The 21,385-nt window shown below is 35.2% G+C and overlaps 1 protein-coding gene across 8 annotated transcripts in view; it reads right to left on the reverse strand.

The window, feature by feature from the left end:
- The window catches only part of ZBTB20 (zinc finger and BTB domain containing 20), an 826,710-nt gene that overhangs the window by 422,280 nt on the left and 383,045 nt on the right, over positions 1-21,385 (reverse strand). The window contains exon 1 of one of the 8 annotated variants that reach the window (XM_037057418.1): positions 12,548-13,442. The exons of 6 other annotated variants lie outside the window; for them this stretch is intronic. The gene's annotated coding sequence lies outside the window, so the exon portion shown is untranslated. Of the gene's footprint in view, positions 1-404; positions 5,371-12,547; positions 13,443-21,385 lie in introns of those variants that run through there. One more of the 8 variants, XM_037057419.1, reaches the window with a different exon arrangement.

Here is a 21,385-nt window from a genome sequence, read left to right on the forward strand (position 1 = left end):
TAGGATTCTAAGGAAGCAGAGGCCTTAGTAAAAACACAACTATCTAAACAATACTGAGCACTAAAAACTGAATCAGACAAAATTCTCCCCCTTCCTTTGTCCTCTCCCTTTGTAGAAGAACATTGTTTTCAGGATCTTTTTTATCCATGGTCATTAAAAAGCAGAATTAGAGTTGCACATACGACTACATTTCAGCATATCTCAAATTTCCAACTTGGAAAAAGATGAACTTTCCCAGAGAAACTCAGAGAAAACAACTCTGAATACTCAGAAAACTTTCACTTCTTTCTAGAATAAAAAAAATGGAGAGATAAATACCAACATAAGGAGTAATAAAATATTACTAATAATGATATTAATACCAAACTTTGGATTCTAGAGCATGATTTATCACAAAGATTCACCTGTATTAAGGGAGACTCCAGGACAAGGAGGTCACTAAGGCTATAGTTTGATCTCCAGGGTTCAGCCAAAGTCAGACTCTCCGGAAAGCTGTGAATGCTCTCAGAACAGACTTTAGCAATGAGCTTGGAATGAAGGCTGGGTCTGTGGCATAAAGCATCTCCCTGTCCCCTGCTCTAAAAGTTAACTATTAAACCATATGTTGTTCATCCTGATTTGGTTTACTCAAGGATAGAAACACAGACACACTGATCAGAATGCTCCGGGCAACTGAAAAGCAAGTGAAGCCATTGTGAAGACGGTGTTCTCATCAACCTTATCGACAAGCCTTCTCTTATCAGACTATCAATTTGGTGTTCCTGGTGAAGGATGGAAAATATCTTCGTTTGAAGAACACGTTCTTTCTTTCCCTGATTTTCTGGTTTTGGTACACTCAACATTTTAAGTGCCTAATCTCCTCCCCTCACCCCTCAATTCCCTTCTTCTACTCTAGTTTATTCTTTTAATTATTTACAGACTTGCCTGTCTGAACACTTTGTTCTAGTAGAAGTTAGCTGATTTTTTTCAACACCTTTTGGTGGAATGCAATAATAGATGCATAGAGAAGAAATTCGTCTTAAAGGTATTTTTAGATCTTTCCCTTTTATTGATTTTTCCTGTGTACTGTCCACTCTACAGCTTGAAATGACTACAACAGTGTTTAAAAAATTCATTGCTAGTCACCATTCAAACCATTTTTCAGAGCAGTTCTTGCAAGCCCCCTTTTACTCTGTTTTAAGGAAGGTTTGTTAGGGTTGGTTTCATTTTCTTTGTGGAGTCATGCTGGCAAAGAAACAGTCTAGAACATTGCTTTTAAATGTGGTATGATTGGGATTATAACCATATTGAATCTGTATTCAAAATTTATTAGATGGAGCCATATGCAGCTAAAAGAAAAAAGAAGTCATAAGTCTTCAATGCTTCATAAACATGAACTCCATAGAATGCAAACGTTAAAATTCACCAAGCACAACATGATATCCCAGTTAGAAATCTATTTTCTCATGTCCAAGATCCACAGTGTAGGGGGAAGGTGGGGTATTTACATGTGGGATTTTCTTCCATAACTGTGCTAATAAGCATCTGCGAATATGCCTTAGTATCTACATAATTTGCATATGTGAAAACAATACACTATAGGCTACAAACAGCATAAAATAGGAAGTCCATTTTTAATACAACAAAGAATAGTAAACTTTCCTATGATAATCTTCTAGAACTCTTAATTTTCACTTGTATTTCTAGGACTCAATAATTTAGAGAGAAAAAGTTGAAGAAATTTGAAATTAAGAGAATGGGTGAAAATGGCTAATGGTATTCAGATCTTTAGGAAATGCCAATATTTGTTTAAAATACAGGATTTAGGGCCAAGTTCTACAGTGATTTTTGACAAATACACAATAAAGCTTTCTGAATCTTCAAAAAGTGGAAGAGTGGAAACATCTACCTCATTTCAAATTTATGTAATAAATTAGAGTGAAGATACATATCAAAATTGACAATGGCCAGACTTTGAGAGAAAGAAATTGAACATTCCCTGTGACCAGAGGAAGGGCAAGCATGAGAGATGCAGCCCAGGAAAAGCACTCATTATGTGAAATCCAAAACCCAACATCATACAATAAAGTTTGTATAATTTTTTTTCATGAGACTATTTGAAGAAATGGTCCCAGGGTTTTGTTTTTTGTTTTTTTAATAGTTTTTCCTTTTTATAGAGCTAAAATCTCGCTAAATTTTATGCAACATTCAGGAGCTCCTCTTAAAGGTTCTGAACCAATTTAAGTGGTTGCGGCAAAGTGATAAAGCAAATCCACACTAACCCCCAAAGCAAAGTTTTGGGGCTTGGCATGTAAACTGGCAAACTCAATGGTCCAATTGCACAAGGGCAAATTGGAAAGCCGTGCCTGCGCACTTCCCTAGACAATAAAGACTCTTGATCTGAAGGTTCCTCCCACCACTGCTTTACTGTAAAATCACAGCTAAATTATATATCTCAACTTTCCATGAGCCTGAGGAAAAGACAATGTGTTATTTTTTATTTTTATATTTTGGTATATATTTTTCCAACTGTAAACCGTTAAAGTGCTATGTAAAAGAAAAGTGGTATTAGTATCTTATAAGAGAAACATACAGGTTGATAATGGCTGTATTTGCTTACGAAGTACTAAATACTACCACTAATACTAAACATTCAGAAATTTGGTGGGGGAAAAAGTCTCCAGAATACATTTGCTGAAAATAATCATCACGTTTTAATTTTGGAGAAAAAGACTAGGACAAATCACAGGAGGTTTTTGATGGGAAATCAGAAACTCTTAGTCTATGAACCACCCATGTTAAGATCCAGTTTATTCTAAACTAGTACTAACCCGTCTCCAGAAACCAAAGGGAGCAGCGAAGAAAGTTGCCCACACTCATGGGCTTCTCCTTTCTGGACAGCTAATGAATCCACAGGCTTGAATTCACATTTCCATAAAAGTAACACAGTAAAATCTTGTCACTTTGTTTCCTTTGATGAAATAGGCTATGCCTCCAATTAAATTATACAAAAAACTTCTTTCCCACTACCACTGAGGTAAATACATAACCATGCATAAGCATGTGGTAAGAAAGAAAGAGTTGCAGTCTCAGAATCTTATGTTTCTATACTATTTCCACCCCTTAGCAATGAAACCTCCCTATGTCAAATTTTTCTCATCTATCAGGTGAAGATAATGGTACCCACCACATGGGATTGCTTTAAAAATTAAATGTAAAATGGTGGGAGCAGAGAGGTCACCCCATAAATGGCAGCCAAATCACTACCTGCAGTAAAATCCAGATAAAACACATTTTGCCAGGACAGCTGCCCTGTGAGGTAGGTCTGTTTCCATGCCACAAAAATCCATTATGTCAAAATAATTTGGTAATTTTTACAATACTCTTCAGAGAATTTTTATGACATGTCCTAAAAGACAAACTAGCTAATGGTTATATGGAATTCCTGTATTTACAAGAGAGTTTTATTCAGTTCATAAATTACATATCTAGTCTTGTTCACCAAACCCAGCATCATAAAGACCTTCCACCATAAAGAATAAGGGTGACATTTAGAAAACCAAATTATCAAAAACTATAGAAGGAAATGCATATAAGTTATAGGATGACAGGAAGCACCCCAACTGAAAGCAACATGGAGAAGTGTGCCCTGTAGAAACAAACTGCAGATGAAGAAGAATGCGATGACTCTTCACACACTGGAGAGAAATGGAGTGAAGAGCAATATTGAGTCCCAAAGACCGTGGATTAAAAAGTGATCAAAATTGACTCTAAGGTGAGAGGTAAAAGAAAGACTCAAAAATAATATCTGTGGGAAGACAACCAGTTAGAGCAAAATTCCTAGGACCTGAAGAGTATTTCGGAATAAAATCCTTATGTGGTATGATCCAAGGTGGGGCTATCTTCAGAAAATACAAATATTGATGGGTTAAATCAGGACTGGGGAAAATATAAAGCCAAATATGGGCAGCTTTAAGGGAAAAAACAGGCAGCTTGGAACTCAACTGTCATCACAATTCATTTGTGTTTCACATCCCACTGTTTGTGACATTAACAGAATTTTGAATTTAGCAATGAACTATTTTTGTATTGTGAATCTCTGCAGCCATTTTCCATATGTAGCTACCACTGCAACTAGAAATAATAGCGTTTTTGACCTTTAAAAAAACTTACAATTAATACTATTCAAATTTGGTGTTACTTAAGAGTTTCTCAAGTTAATTCACTTTTTCTACCATTTGGAGTGCTACCCCTGCTCTTTATTTGCATAAAATCCAAATTATTTGACTATTTTAGTAACAAGTCTGTTGGTAGTGTTTTCTTTTACTGTCATTTTTTCAAAATATAAAGTTAGTTTTAGATTTTTGAATTCTATTTTCATTTAACTAGAATAACTAAAGCAAATCTTTTCATGAAGGCATTTAAATAGAAAAATATTGCACAGGGTTCCTATTGTGTCGAATATTAACCAAGACATTTTTAAGTATTAGTATTTATACATAAATGTGTCATATATAATACATACTATAGATAATGAGCTTATGTTCATGTACACAGGGCCTTTATGCATTATCATTGTTATTGCTGTTAGTGAATATCACTTACTGAGTTTCTATTATGTTTCAAGAACTCTTCTATGTTCAATGAACATATACTATACGAAGCAGCTATTATTGCTCCATTTTCCGTTTCAGGACTTAGATACTAGAGATAGCATGTCTGTGGATCATACAGTAATTTGTAAATATAGAGGCGATAACCAAATACATGGCTGTGCAACTAGAGAGTCTATGTTATTCTCACTATGTAGTTCCGCCTTTCCTATTGATGCAAGCCTACAGTTTTAAAAGTTAACATAATGTGTTACCAAGTCCCACACAATTGGTTTTTCTAATACATTGTCATTCCATTGAATCGATATTCTCTTCAAATCGTTTATGCTTCTACAGAATATCTACACTCATGTTTGCATGCCTTTTCTTATAAAATGTAGTTCAGAACTAAAAGATCCTTTAGCACCTACTATGTGGTACCTGTTAGGCTAGATGTCTTTGTTCACTCTCATGCTAAAATACAGAACTTGACAATGTAGAATCCTCTCCTTCTTGAAGAGGCCTCTTTAGGTAAAATTGTATTTCTAATCCTTCCCAGTCACTGATGGTATAAAGAAATGTAGCACTGGGTGAAAAGCATTAGGGATTTGGATTTAAAAATTCCTTTTAATAAAACAAACCTAGTTAGTCACATTGTGGAAACAAAATCTATAACATGAAGGATATTTAAGACAGATTTAAACATCATTTCTACCTAGAAAGAGGAAATTAGTCTGAATGATGTTATTTAGCTAGTGAGCTAAATTACATTACAATTTTCAGCCATAAACCCAGATTCTTTTGTTTGTTTTTGTTGTTGTTGCTGTTGTCTCCATTCTCTCCCAACTCTCCCCTGCCCCATCTACTTCTACCTCCTACCCTCAATCCTAACCTCCCTTGGCTTTAGCAGTATGGAATTCATCAAAAAACTAAAAATGGAACTGCCTTTTGACCCAGCAATTCCACTGCTAGTATTATAACCTAAAACTCCTGAAACACCAATTCAAAAAAACCTATGCACCCCAATGTTAATAGCAGCATAATTTACAATAGCTAAGTTTTGGAAGCAACCTAAGTGCCCATCAGTAAATGAGTGGATCAAGGAACTGTAGTACATTTACACAATGGAATACGACACAGCACAAACAAGGAGCTCCTGCCCTTTGCGACAGCATGGATGGAATTGAAGCACATTATGCTAAGTGAAATATAAACCCAGATTCTTCATGTGTGTCACAAAGATGATATCTTTGAGCCACCCTCAGTAGGAAGTGCATTTTGAGTTGTTTGGTCAGTAGTGATTATGGAGTGGCATTGGACAAAATATATTTTTGGTAAGTTCGCTTGGTAATGAAAATAACTGTAACAGTAATAATAACAATAATCAGCATCATAATAATGATAGCATTTATTGAATATTTTACTATGTGCTAAGTACTATGATTAGTACTTTACATGCATTATCTTACTATTTCTCAAAACATCTCATGTGATATGTACTGTTAATAATCCAATTTAACAGGACACTGAGGTACAGAGAAGTCAAAAACCTTGCCCAAGATCACACAAATACAGAAGCAGAGCCAATGACTCCAACTCTCATACCTACACTAGGTGGGAGTTATAGCAGGCTCTATGGTGTTTGTTCAGAAGAATACTGCATTTGTTTTGTTCTACTTATGTCAGCTGGGTTTAGGACCCAGCTGGTTTTAAGCCCACATCTGAATAGGAGTTAAAGTTTGAGTTCATACTGTCTGCTAATTAAAATGCTCCATTCTGAGGAGATGGTGTGCCTGGATAATCCTAGAACATAATACATGCTCAAAAAACCCCACAAGTCTAATGAATGTTAATAGTAGTTTTTATAAGTGATAATTTAACAGATGATTTCCATCTCTCACCTCTTTTAATAAAATATGTTGTCTTATTGTCTAAAATATTTTCACCAAGGGCACATACTATTTAGGCAATCAGTTGAAAAATTAGAACTTCAAAAAATTCTTTTTAAACATGGAGCACTGGGTATGTGGAAAACATTAGGTTTGTGTAATTAAGCTGTGGGAACAGCTTCTCACAACAGAAATAAAATGCAGTGTTAAAAAAAGAAAAGAGAAAAAAAGAAAAAATCTCTTTAAGACTATATTTTCAGGAATCATTTCTATAGTTTATTTAAAAAATCTTTTTTGTTTTGTTTTGCTGTTATGTTATATTAGTTAACACATAACTCCCCCTGGGAAACCTTTCCTGTCACTCTACTCTCTGATCTGTTCTAGGAGAGCACAGTATGCTTTACTCTGTCCTCCACAGAATCTTATCAAAGCCACATTCTATTGTTAATTGTCTTCTCTCCTTTATCTTTAGTCCCTTGAAGATTGACCCCATGGCTATCATATCTTTTAGACCCCTGGGAATCCTAAATGCTAGTATTCAATTTAAAAAAACACTGACCAAAAAAACAAACAACTCCTGCATGCTAGAACAAGCAAAAAGAAGAAGAAGAATGATCTTGTCATTGACTATGCACTTTCTGGTCCTTACAGGTGGTTCGTTTCTCCCCTTACATTGTGTACAGGTCCACCTGAGAAAGAGCTTCCCCCAACAGGAGGTATTCTGAATTGACTACTCTGTTCCCCAGAGAAGCTTAGTAATACATCAAGGAATATATTTATATTTATAAACACACATACAAACATATGCAGTAACATGAACATAACTGAAAGGGAGAAAGAAGTAGACAACATCTCCAAAGAAAGTGTATTATATTTATATTACTTTACATTTTTATATTTACTAGTTTTATTCCCTCTTTACCTCTAATGCATTATATACTCTAATATATTTTATACCTAATATATATCATAAAACTAGAAACTTTATTTTATTCATCACATTATCCCTAGTTCCTAGTTCCAGAACAATTATTTCTCATATTGTATTTCTGGAAATTCTTCTGGAACTAATAGAGTGAGTGGGTGTCTCCAGTACTCTCCCAAGAAAACAGCTCTTATCCTATTCCTCAGACCAGCAACCGATTCCTTCATGTATAAGATGTTTCTTCTCGCATGTCCATGCCCAATTTCTTGCACTGCTGAGACTTGGGAGCAGAGTACTAGGCAGAAGCACCTTGAGCCCCTCCATACTTTGCCCCACATGCCAACTGGGGAGGCTGCTGCCACGTAAGCTCCAGCATTTCCTACACGTTAGCAGAGCCCCCAGAGGCAGTAGAAAAAGACATGTAAGTCTTCATCATGACAGGTGCACTCACACAGATTCCTCTCCTTCTCTCAAAAAGGATCCTGGTAACAAATCACTGATTAATGGAGGAAGAAGTTAAAACAGAGGGTCCCCATGATACCTCCCATCGCAGTACTGGAGAATACTGTCACCAATGAGGGGAAGAAGGAGGAACCTACAAGAGTTTCTTAAGTTTTGCAGCTTCAAAATTGTAGCAGGGTCCTACTATATGAAGGTATCAATAAATGTATACATACACTGATAAAATACAATGGGAATCTTGAGTTTTAATCAAGAGGGGATTAAGTGGCAATTCATGCTGGTATGAAGAAGATAATATCCTAGTAATAATACATTATCCTAGTTGTAAGTTTTTCTCAGACAACAGACTGACTTGTTCTTTTTCATCTTTGTGTCTCCAACATATGACAGTCTCAACATATGACTGAGCATACAGTAGTTTTCAACAAATGATAGCTTAAAAACTTAAAGAATATTTTCTACAATGGTGTGACATGGCTTAAAAGGTTCAAAAATTGCATAGTATTTTTCTAATCTTGATTTTTCATTTTTTTAGCAGGCAATCATCACTACTGAACATGCACTAGGGTTTTTGGTCAATGTTAATATAATAAATCCTTATCAACTGTGGCATGGAAATTCTACAATTTTATATTCATATACTAGAAACTTTAAAGTCACAATCTTGAAACAGTGGTTTTCAAACTTTAGTGTGCATAACTAACCTGGGTAACTTTCTAAACTACAGAAGCCTAGGCTTTATCCTTAGAACTTCTAATTCAGAAATTCTGGAAAGGGGTCCAGGAATCTTCTTTGTAACAACCACCCTAGGTGATTCTGATACAGGTGGTCCTTGGACTACTTACTATGGATTAAGCTGTAAAGATTAAATGAAAAGAAATCTTTGGGATTCACCTTTTTCAATATGGAGAAGAAACTAGCTTATTCAATACGTCTTAAGCATTAAAATTACCTGTGAAAAGACCATGCACTTTACTAAGACTTTTGAAAATGAACCAAGAGAAGATACAAGGGCAAGAAGTAATACATTTCCAGGCAGAAAGCACTTGTTCTAAAATTTCACAAAGGCTGACAGTGTGTTAATGGAAAAGTGGAGAAGAATGGCAGCCATGCTGTAATGTTTCATGAACAACTTAGGGAAGCAATGTTGACTCAACAGGTTTATTTGATAAAATGTGTTTTAATGGCCATTATAAAAATGGGCACATTCTAAATCTTTGAAGCACTATTAAATACGTAGGTATATATTTATATGAAACACTTTTTTAAAATTCCTCTTTAACTCCCTACTTTCCATAAGACCTTGACCTTGCCAACATCATTACTCCACTACCCCCCAAAATTTATCCCCCGGGATTGGAAGTCGTCTCCTCCACACGTGTGCCAGGGGAGGAATGGCCTGTGCTCTGCCCTGACCTTTAGGTCTCTGTAGCTTGTAATTATTTTCAATGGAAGTCCCAGCAGTGAGTGTTCTAAATTCAGAGTCTGTCATTATTCAAGAGCTCTAGTTAATGAATGATATTATTTTATTGAAATTATTTTAATTTGTATTAAATCAAGTAATTCCAATAAATTAAATAATTAAAATTCTAATAATTAAAATTAATTATTGAAATTATTTTATTTATGTTATTGAAATGATTAAAATAATGAAATTATTTTATTATTCCTATGAACGCAGTACATTGCATAACTTGTCATAGTTTTCTCTTTGATTTGGCTGCAAGAGAGTTTAAGGGCAAATATTTCTGAATGTAGTTTGTGTTCCAACTTCAGTCTCGACTCAATTTTCATATCTTTGTTTTGTTTATTGTTTTGTTTTATTTTGCTTATCTTTCTTGTCTACTTCTAATTCATGTATTTTACTGTATTATCTGTTTCTTTTTCTTTGTCAGCCATTTTGATTACTTTATTGGAACAAGGTAGTTGAAAGAAATGAAGAAACCAAAACAAAAAAAGTGTGCGTGTGTGTGTGCGTGTGTGTGTGTGTGTGTTAGGTATATGTATCACACACCCAAAATATAAAATAAAAATAACAGCTAACCTTCTCAAATAATGAAGATATTTTGTAGTCTTTGGGCTAGTAGATTCACTTGACTATTAGCAAGATTGTAATGAAAGGAGGGACAAAATTAGATACCACTATGAGAAGACCCATATGAAATTGGACAGAGACTTTCAGCAACAGATCCTTAAGTTCTCAGAGCCAAGTACAGCTGTGTTAAAAGCTGTGTGCTAGGTCTTCAGACTGACTATACATAAAAAGTCCAGAGGCTTAATAAGTGTAACAAAGTATACAAATTTGAAAATACTTTTCTTTTAAAAATTTTATCTGTATACATGTAATATATATATATATATGATTTACTTATACATATTTAAAATATATATACATTTTACTTAGAATCTTCAAGCCAAACACTTCAGTTCTTTGCTTCCATTATTATTCTCTTTTAAATAAATAATTTTATTAAGTAACAAAGCAATAAGTAATCTCAACACTGAAAGCTGATATTCAGGCTGGGTTTAGTTTATTTTCTGCATTTCTGACAATGTGCCAGCATGTCTAAGTCTTATTTCTAGTAAAACTCAGGTAAGTTAGAAGAAATGAAATTGGGCACTAGACATCTTAACAATGATACTTACCTTGATTTGTCTTTATATGCCCATTCTGGGCTGAATATTACTGTGTTTTGGGCCTAAATATGATTTTTTTGCTTTACTTTTAATTTCTGGGTCTCATATCCTTCAAGATACCAAGGGAATAGAGTGCCACTCTATAATAATGCCAAGCAGTGCTCATTTTTTGTTTGTTTTTCCCCCCAGCATGGGCAACCAATGGCTGATTCATAATTCCATTACATCACAGTTGGATTACAGAAGTGCTTTCAGTCTGACCTCTGCATGTCTCTGGCAACTCATTTGTAGATAGTCCAGAACTAGCAGCTGGACTTCATTTTTGTTCCAGCAGTCACCATTTTATGTTTCTCCAATTTACGGTGAGTTTCACTATTGACAAGTCAATCCCAAACTCTAAAAGGTATTTAAATTTAGTGCATTAAATCACAGAAGAAATATTACCATTAGCTTGCCATAGGTTCATGTCATTCAGCTACACTTTACCACTCATTCTCCATATATCAAAACGGGATAATGATACTATTCTGCCACAGAAGACTCATGAAATACTTAGCAAAAAAGTAAGTGGTTACAAAACACTTTTTAAAATCAAACTGCTCTATGTTTTTAATCTTGCATAGAACTCTGGTTCAATCTTTGAGCCTTTCCAAGTCCTTATAATTTTCTGGTATTCATAGTAAAGCAGGCAGATGGTTTAGTCTAAACATATGCTTTAAATGCCCCCTTTGCAATTTCAAAATAATGGACCAAATTGTACCCTCAAATAGCCATAAGAAACTTTAAGGAAGCTGCCTCTTGAAATGTGAGGACAAAATGTTTATCCAATGGGAATTAAGCCTTTAAAATGTATTTTCTAAACTTTCTTATAAGCTCTATTCTACATACTAAGGCAAACTATTTTTTTTCAATAAAATAGAGTAAGGAAGAATCTTAACCAGCACAATATTACATGGCTCAAGGAATATACTAGAAGGTAAAATATAAGTTTTATATAGTTGTATTTTAAAATTCTTATTCTCTAGATGATTGACAGATTTTCATTTTTATTATTATTGCCATGACTATTACTATCATGTAGATGCTCTATTGTTAAAGCACTCCACAATTATTAATTAGTTAACTTAATTTAAATTATGTTTATACATTTGTTTTAAATCCATGCTATTCATAGTTATTACAACCCTAAAATGCTGTTTTGTCAGCCAACTATTCTTATTTCAAAAATAGTTTGTTGCCAATAAAAGCACATTATCCAGGTTTTCACAGAATATGCAATTCATCCTCAAGTGTATGTATGTGTTTTGATAGTGCTGTTCATATATTCTAGCTATACATTAGAGAGCATCTCTGTTTCTTTATGTCTATACTGTATATATAAAACGAAACTTTATTTCCATACTTATATTTTTATGTTTTTAAATTTGGTTTGAAAAAGCCTCTAAACTAGTTTCACTTATCTCACAATGTCCACAAAACTCAGTAGTCTGATCAACATTTCAGATAAAAAGAGCAAACAATTGACAATAAGGACACTTTGGTTATTATAGAAGCCCGAAGTTTTAGTAACTACGTATTCCAAAACTGTAATGTCCCTTTAGAAATTCTGAACAAGGACTAACTTGGTGCTAATGTAAAACAGAATTTAGTTTAAAAAATAAATACAATAGTTGCAACCAAATGTGTTTAGGACACTGTTAAGAACGATCATAATTAACATGGATGAGAATAACTTAAGATCTTTAAATCAAACAGTAATTTTATACATATTTCCACAAATATCTGAGCAAAGTTTGTAACTATTATTGGGGCAAAACATTAACATATCCTTCTACTGATAAAGACATAAAATAACTCAAAAAATCTTTCTTCCTTCTCACTTCTCTAACTTTCACAACAAATGCAGCAATGAAACTAGATTCTCAGTCCACTCAGAAATACACCGAGCAGTATTCCAATAAACAACAAATGGATCTTAAAAACTCACCATATTAAAAATTTCCCCATCTCTCCCTTGCTTCCCCTTGTTCTTTCACTTTCCAGGCACACACAATCACACTTACCTGCACAAGTCTGAAACATCAGTCTATATATATTTTTTTGAAATGTACTCTGTACCGATGCATTTTTCTGTTTCTTTCTAACCCTCGGGAATGTTAAGAATTTAGGAAGAGAGCCACAGCTTAAGAGAGCAATTATTTGCCAGTAAATACTCAATTTGCTTGTCCTGTGATTTTTCTTCTAACTTGAATATTCAATAATCCGTCCCTGACTGCGTCACGAGCACAAAAAGTCTTTTCTCCAAAGGAGAACACTTTCACCAATCAACCTTCAGCCACGCCAGGGCACAGCTCGTCAGGGTGATTTGTTAGCTTTAATTAATAATTCCTCATGCTGACCATTTTAACAAATAACGCAGTGAGACCGGGACGCTAGATGGCTATGATTCAGGCAGATAAAACTACAGTGGAAAGGGGGTGGGGAGGGATGTGGGGTGAATTCAGACGCCGTTTATAAACACCTCTAATCATACTCTTTCAGCCTACAATATAGAGGACATCTCAACTGAATTAGCACACTATGTCCACTAATTTGTATTCAGATGAGAGCCATATGTTCCTCCACTTTATCTGCTAAGGCCTCCTCAGTGCCAACACAGTCATCGGGCAGACAACATTTACAAAAGAGCCTCCAGATTGCAAAAGTTTACTGCAGGGTGAAGTTGAGAAATCAGAAATACACGGCATTTCTGAGAGCCTGAGCAACAGTCTAGAAACACAGAGGTAACAACTGGGAGTGTCAGATTTACTCTTATCCTGCTGTCTGATATAGTGCATTTCATTTAGGCTTTTTTATTTTTTTAAATCTCATACCTCATCTCCAAAGAGATAACAATAATGGCTGATTTGCTCAGGCATTCCACAAGCATTTACTGAATCCCAAGCATACAACAAGCATTCTATTCAATGCTAAAAATTTTTCTGGAAGTTAAGACTTTCCTAATTAAGTGACATAATCCATGTATTTTTTTGAACACACAGATAGTGTGCTTGAACAAAGCCAACAAACAGGTGGTGCACGAATAAAAATAAAATTCCTAACACTGTCTGTGTGGTTCAACCAACTAATCCATACTTCAGAGTACATTTGAGTTCATGTGCAAAAGTGATGTTTAAAGTAAAAACAAAGAATACAAACAGGTTAAACATTTTTTTTTAACTAGAAAATTTCCTGCAAAGTGACTAGAGCACTCAGAAACATATCAATTTGTTCATAAGCAATGGTAAAGGACTCATAAGTACTTGAGGATCATGCTAATATGTAGGAGATTTTATCCATGTGCCTAATATTTTTGTACATGTATGTGTGACTACAAGTTCATGAGCTTATTGGAAACATATTTATTGAGCACCTACTCTACCATGGGAACGAAATAATCCCAGGTACCAAGAGATAAACAAAGCACAGCCTTTCAAGAAGCTTGGAATTTAGTCATTAGATTCTAAAGAGAAAATGAACATCTAAACAGAAAACTACAATACAACATAGCAAGAGTAATGACACAAATATGCCTATAGGTACAAGGCAGGACTCCTACAAGTGAATGATGGACTGTTTCTGACGGCAGAGTTGGAGTGTTACTGGTAGGAAGAACATCCTGGGCAGAGGCAAACCTTGGAAACCTTTCTAAAACTCCTACTATAATGAGATTGCCATTTAGGAACTATGGTATTTAAAGTGTGATAATTTCAGATCCATAATGGTAAACATTTTGGGATTTCAAAATAAATGTCTTAAGAATAAAAAGTTTCCCAACCTAGAATATCTTGACATGATCAGAAAAGTATGCAGCATCTTGAGAACTAATAATGACAATATATCTTTCTTGCTTTCAGTATTTTTCAGTTGTCTTAGGCAAATAGGAAGAATTTGTGACGCATGCTGTGTTTTTGCTTTTTACAGCCCATTTATCTGTTTTACTATATACATACTTATACAGATTCCATTTTTATTGTACCATAAGATAAATCCTATCTTTATGACCATTAGGATGGGGAAAATCTATATCCATTTAGTGATCATAATATAACTCTAGCCAGAGAGTTCACTCTGTATGGTACTAAGGCTGAAATGTTGAATCAAAGAAATGATGCCTCCAATCCCCCCAAATGGCTCTTTCAAGGTCAGTAAATGCTCCTGCAAATTGCACAGCAGCACTGAATGGCATGCTATAGCAGCCCTCTTCTCCCTTATTAAAACTGCATGGACTCTTCAAAGGCAATTCAAAATCTTCTACATCTTTAGAAGCAGCATGAGACAGTGGTTAAAAAAGGCGGGAGAGGGCCTTTGAGTCAGAAAGGCTTAGGTGTGAATCCTAGCTTGGCCACTTACTACCTCCATGTCCTTGGTCAAATTAATTAGGTTCTCTGAGGCTCAATTTTCTTGTATGTAAAATGGTTGTGAAAATTGGAAGAGCAAATGTATACTAGGTGCACAGCATAGAAACTAGTGGAGAATAGGTGCACAGTATATGGTGTTCGAAGTATTCAGAGTTCAAGCTTATCACATACAACTAAAATTTGTTATTTCTAGACCATTGTCTGCGACAATAAAAGCAAATAAGTCTTAGATAAAGCAAAATGCATTTGGTAGTCTAGTAGGATTTCTTTTGAGAATATTAATAATATAGCTGAAATGGTTGTGTTATAGAAAGCAGAGCTGACAGACAAAATAGAGATAGATGATGCAGGAATTTATTGGCCAATAATAGAAAAAAATTCTTACTTTTCCAAGTTATTAATAAAACATTACATTTATTGATTTTTAAGTATATTTATTATGTTATTACAGTTGTCCCTTTTCTCCGCTTTATTCCCCTCCACCCTGCACCCCTCTCCCACTGGCATTTCCCCTCTTAGAGCATGTGCATGGATCATACACATAAGTTCTTTGGCTTCTCCATTTCCCACACTATTCTTAACCCATCTATTGTACCTACCATTTATGCTTCTCATACCCCTGTACCTTTTCCCCTATTCTTCCCCCACCCCTTCCCCAATGATAACCCTCTAGGTAATCTCCATTTCTGTGATTCTGTTCCAATTCTACTTCTTTGCTTAGTTTGTTTTTATTTTTGTTTTTGTTTTTAGGTTCAGTTGTGAGTTTGTTGTAATTTTACTGTTCATATTTTTGATGATCTTCTTTTTCTTAAATAAGTCCCTTTAACATTTCATATAATAAGGGCTTGGTGATGATGAACTCAAAGCTTATTTGGAATTCATGGGGGAAGCCACCACTCAGTACAACTATACATTCTTCTCAGTCTGATGCTGCTAACTTGACTATCACCATTCTCCATCTCCAGGCACTCTGATGCTCTCTCCACATATTTTCTTCTCTCTTGACCTTAATTTAATTGAGTCATCTCCAGTTCTCGACTAAAGTGTGGAACAAATATTAGTGGAACACACATTTAGTGATGTTGGTAAAGTTGATATGAGGTGAAATGGGGTATTTCTTCATGGAGGAGTCACGGAAGGGGGTCCACAAGGCTCTTCTCATTTACTTGAGCGTGTATGTAAAGTTTCTCCTTTGGGGGCTCTTTTGGGGTTAGGGGCTGGTGTACCCTCCATTATTGGTTCTTGTTTTATTACCTCTGGCTGTGATTGAGTTTGTATGGGAAAACTAGCAGATGAGTTAATGAGGACAGGGACTGCCTGAGCCATACTAACCTGACTGGGACACTCTGGGCAGTCAGTACTTTCTAGCATCTGCTTATTTCTCCACTGGTAATCATAATCGGTAGGAAGTAAAAGTATGGACAACTACTTCATGTACTTTTAGCCCAAGATTCCTGAACTGTTAATAACTTAGTAAACTTTTGGCCTGGTAGGGTTCCTGCTTCCTTATTAACTAATTGTTTAGGTCTCCAGCCGTATGTAGGGCAATCTCTCCTGGCTGAAAATGACAACAAGCAGAAGTCTTCACAGAAATCTTTCAAAGTAGATGCTGTTTTTATGAACTTTTCCCAAATAAATTCCATGTACCAATTTCCAAATTTATGCATTTATATACATATGTAATTAATTATGTTTTACTAAATAACAGGATAATGAGGGAGGAAAAAGATAATTAAATTCTAGTTTCAAATTTAGATTTTTGTCTAAACAAGAATTTTGAAATCTAATATTCTGAAAATGTTAAGTGCTAATTGATATATTGGGCTGCACCAGGTCGAGGTTGAAAACCTTAAATTTTCTTAAAAGTCCCTTGTCCCCTCAGGCATTCTTTCTCCGTGAGAGTCTCCAGCTTTCACAATTATGAAAATTGGGATTCCTTGAAGTAGAAAAATGTTTCTTGTCAGAAAACTAGTTGTAGCGAGTTCACAGAGTGCTGGCGTCCAAGATCTTATCAGCTTTTCTGTGACCTTGCTTTATGATTTGCTACAAGTCATTTAACATCACCATATGTCTCAGTTTTCTGTCTTCTTATCTATAATACCTAAATGACATTACCAGGATAATGTGGAGCAAATTTCACATCACAAAGCCTATGCTAAAGCCCTAAATCCCAGAGTATCCAAATGATACTACCAGTATAAAATTGGTAGAATGAGACTAACACCCTATACAATCTTACATATTTAGCACCTCAGTGTGTATACTTTTTCATGTATAAAATGGGTATAGTAATTCTTACACTTTTTATCAAATAGTATATTAAAATGCAGAGGGAGGTGTGGGTAGGTAGGGCAGAGGAGAGTAATGTGATAATGGGGACAAGTGCAATTGAAGAACAATAAAAAAGAGAAAAATGCAGAGACATTGCAAAATCTATTAAAATTTTTCAGAAAAAATTATATACAATGTAAAAAAATGGACCCAAATAATCAAGCCACTAATGCCGATTTTCAAACATAGTATAGAAGAATTGGCTTTAAAATACCAAGACATAAGATGAAGTAAATGTTTCCAAACATATTCAGATACTTATGAAAAAAGACTACTAACTAACTAACAAGGAACAATACTTCCTTCTATTCTTATTTCTGGCTGCATTTTATGGTAGACCCAAAATTCTAGTAATGAGAAAACAGAATCAGGAAACCTGACTTTTAGCAGACTGTTGCATGATACAGAAAATAAAATGCATTCACTAGTGGGCTGGCAGTGATATTTTACATGTGCTTTCAGAACCTGAACTATTTTAGCAGCTTTCCATACTTGGCAGAGTCATGTTCCTGAAGTGTCCCCTCACCACTCCCTTCCATGTCCCATGTTTTTTTTTTTAGTCCTATAGTGCCAGGTGGGAGTAATGACCAAAGAAAGGGACAAAACCAACACAAGCACTCACTATGGCATAAGCCACTACAAAGATCAAAGAGTGGATGTGTATCTGCCTGCCAGAGCTGGAACCACAGTTGGTGGTGGCTTACCAGCATGGTGCCCTGAGAATGGCGAGGGCCACTCCTGGTAGGCCAGCACCCCCATCTTGCTCAGGAGCACCAGCTGTAAAGAACTAACTGTGCACATTTCCTTACCCACTCACAGCATTTGATCTCAACACAATTCTGTGATAGTATTATGTTTATTGAATGCTTTCAGTGTGCTACTACTATGTGAGTCACACAAAAGCATAATTCCTGTCTATTCAAATTTCACAGATAAGAAGATTCTAAGGAGAAATCTGATTTCCCTACATTAATGAGTAAAATCTGGGGCAGCTAGTAATAGTTTAATTTCTAATATTTTTTATCAAATATATTTCTTTAGTTTTCATATTGGTCACAGAAAAATACATTAACACCTCAATTATCAGCATCCATTTATGTACTTATAGGCTTATCTTGATTTAACATGGTCAAGAATCCAGAAAAGAGAAAATGGAGCCCCTGAGAAACAAAAAGTTTCTGTAAAGTAAAAGTGGTTCCCCAGACTCATCTTTATTAATCAATGAGATTTTTACTTGGAATCAATATATTCTTCCTTAACACACAGTAACATCATTACTTGGACCTCCCATTCATGTTAGATGGGAAGATAGGACACTTCCAGAAGAAATCACAATGACAACTATCTGAAATAAACCACTCTGTGTCTCTGAATGAAGAGGAGACGGAGTGGGTGGGAGAGGAATGAAGTATCCAAGGCTGAGAACTAAATACAGCTGGCAAACATGTCCCTAATTAAGTCTTGCAGAAATCAGTGTGGTAGAGCTTTAAACAAAAAATAATGTTCACAATCATTATAGGTTGAATTCTAACCTCCATGTACCTCAGAATGTGATCTTATTTGGAAATAGGGTCATTGCAGGTATAATTATATAAGATGGACTAGGGCGGGTCCCTAATCCAATGCACCTGCATCCTTAAAAAGGTGTGGGGGGAATTTGGACACACACATGAACACAGGGAGAACACTCTGTCAAGGTGAAGGCAGAGATCAGAGAGACGCTTCTCTAAATCAAGGAACACCAAAGACTGCCAGCAAACCACCTTAAGTTACCCAAGAGGCACGAAACATTCACTTTTATATCCCTCAAAAGAAACCAATGCCGGGGCACTTTGATCTTGGTCTTCTAGCCACCAGAAGCCTGACACAATACATTCTCTTCTTTAAACACTCCGTTTGTGGCACTTTGTTATAGCAGCCTTAGAAAACTAATATAATAATGATGATCAGGTAATTATAACGTAAATATTAAATCATGTTCAGAATACTTTAAGAAGGTTGAAAAATATAAGATTCACTGCAGAAAAGGTATCATTAATATGCTTCAAATAAATAAGCCATTTGATGTTGGAGTAGAATCTAGATGAACGAAATACATGGAAGATATAGTTTTTAATTTTTGTTAATGGAAGATGATATTACCACTTTTACTAAATAAAAAGACCAAGTGATAGGTACTCTACAGAAGATACCAAAGAAAGAGTACCCAATCTCTAAGAAGCATTTTGATTAGGAAAGCAGATAAATGTGAATTTATTTTTATTTGTTTAAAATACATAACCTAGTGATTGTGGAATGGTTACCAAGAGCAGTTATTAGTAGAAAAGAGGATGCCAATGTAGAAGAGGACTATTAAGAAACAAAATTTTAGTCTAGATCAAAATTAAGAGGCATTCATCTTGGTGAGAAGTTACAGATGATTCTAAGTACAAAGAATACTGGGGGATAGTAAGAAGACCGAAGCAAAGCAAGAGTAAGAGTGTGGAAACTGTAGCAGAGGTAATATGAGAAGACTAGTGGATATTGGGAGTAAAACAATCTGAAATGGGCCCAGAAAATAATAAAAGGTCTGCAGTCTACAAGAAGAACAAGAGAGGGTAGCATTCCTGTATTCTCAACAAGAACAGCGTTAAAAGCATCTAGTGCAAGAATTAATCTCTCTTTGAAACTAATGTTCTGAATACTTTTTGTGTGAAAAAGAAAGACTGTACCTTGATTTTTCTTTAAAAGGATTCAGTAGTGGAATGGAAACTTTTTTTCTTGTAGTGAAAGCTAAGCAGTTATGGCAGGTAGGTCAAGGAAGAAATACTTCATGGAACAGGAAGCTGTAACTTTACACAATGTGTTCCCTGGAGAATTTAACAAAACAAAACAAAACAAAAAATAGCCCCATAGAGTTTGTTTGTTGTGTTAAACAGCTTTAAAATCCTACCTCTCCTAATTGTTCTTAACATTTTATTTAGCCAATTATCAACTTAATCTGAGGAAAGAAAAATCAACTTGACTTTTTGACAGCCAGGTCAATCCAACTGGAAAATTTAAATCCTACAAGAATAGGGCATAGGGAAATGTTACATAGCAACATTCTGAACTGCCCACAGAAATCCATAATAACAGAGTCATCGTGTACTTCCTTTCTCAAAAATCATTCTCTCTAAAAAAATTAATGGTGGTACAAATATATTCTTGGATGCAATAAAAAAGTGAAGAGAGTTCTTTACTCTTTATGGTAATCAGAAATTTTTGCTCAAGACACTCAAAACTGTAACCTTTAGCAGTATGGGGATACATCAAAAAAATTAATCTGCCTTTGACTCAGAGATCCCACTTCTGGGAATATATCCAAAGGAATCCAAAACACTAATTTGAAAGAACATAAGCAGCACTAGGTTCATTGCAGTGTTATTTACAATCACCAAATATGGAAGCAGCCCAAGTGTCCATTAGTAGATGAGTGGATGAAACAATTATGGGACATTTACACAATGGAATACTACTAGGCCATAAAAAGGAAAATTTACCCTTTGCAACAGTATGGATGGACCTGGAGAGCATTATGCTAAGTGAAATAAGCCAGTTAGAGAAAGACAAATACCATATGATTTCACTCATATGTGGGATCAAATGCACAAAATTGAACTAACAAGGAAAATGGGGCCAGACACACAGATGGAGAGCAGGATGACATCTAGTGGCAGGGGACTTCAGAGGATGGAGGGACTGAGCAAAAAGAAAAAAGGTCTCATGGACATGGACAACAGTGTGGTGATTGCTGGCGGGAGGAACTTATAAAGGGACTATATGGTAATGGAAAAATATAATAAAGATTAAATCAGAAATTAAAAAATGTAATCCATTTCTTTTCTTCATAGAAGTTGGAGATGGCCCTGACTGCATCTCTAAAAATAACTCAGTTAGTCCTTCCTGGGTAGTTCGAATGATTAGAGAATAGTCCCCATACACCAAGGATGCAGTCTGGATCCCCAGTAAGGGCACATAGTAAAATGAACCAATTAGTGCATAAGTGAGTTGAACAACAAACCAGTGTTTCTCTCTTTCCCTCAACCCCCATCTCCCTTTTGTGACTCTCTAAAATCAATAATATAAAAAAACACACCTCAACTGTACCACTAAATAAAACTGCAATGTAATTTCATTTATTTCTATGTT

This window comes from Sturnira hondurensis, unplaced genomic scaffold, assembly GCF_014824575.4.
Source record: "Sturnira hondurensis isolate 20B ecotype Veracruz unplaced genomic scaffold, ASM1482457v3 Scaffold0009719, whole genome shotgun sequence".
In the NCBI taxonomy this organism is placed as follows: Eukaryota; Metazoa; Chordata; class Mammalia; order Chiroptera; family Phyllostomidae; genus Sturnira; species Sturnira hondurensis.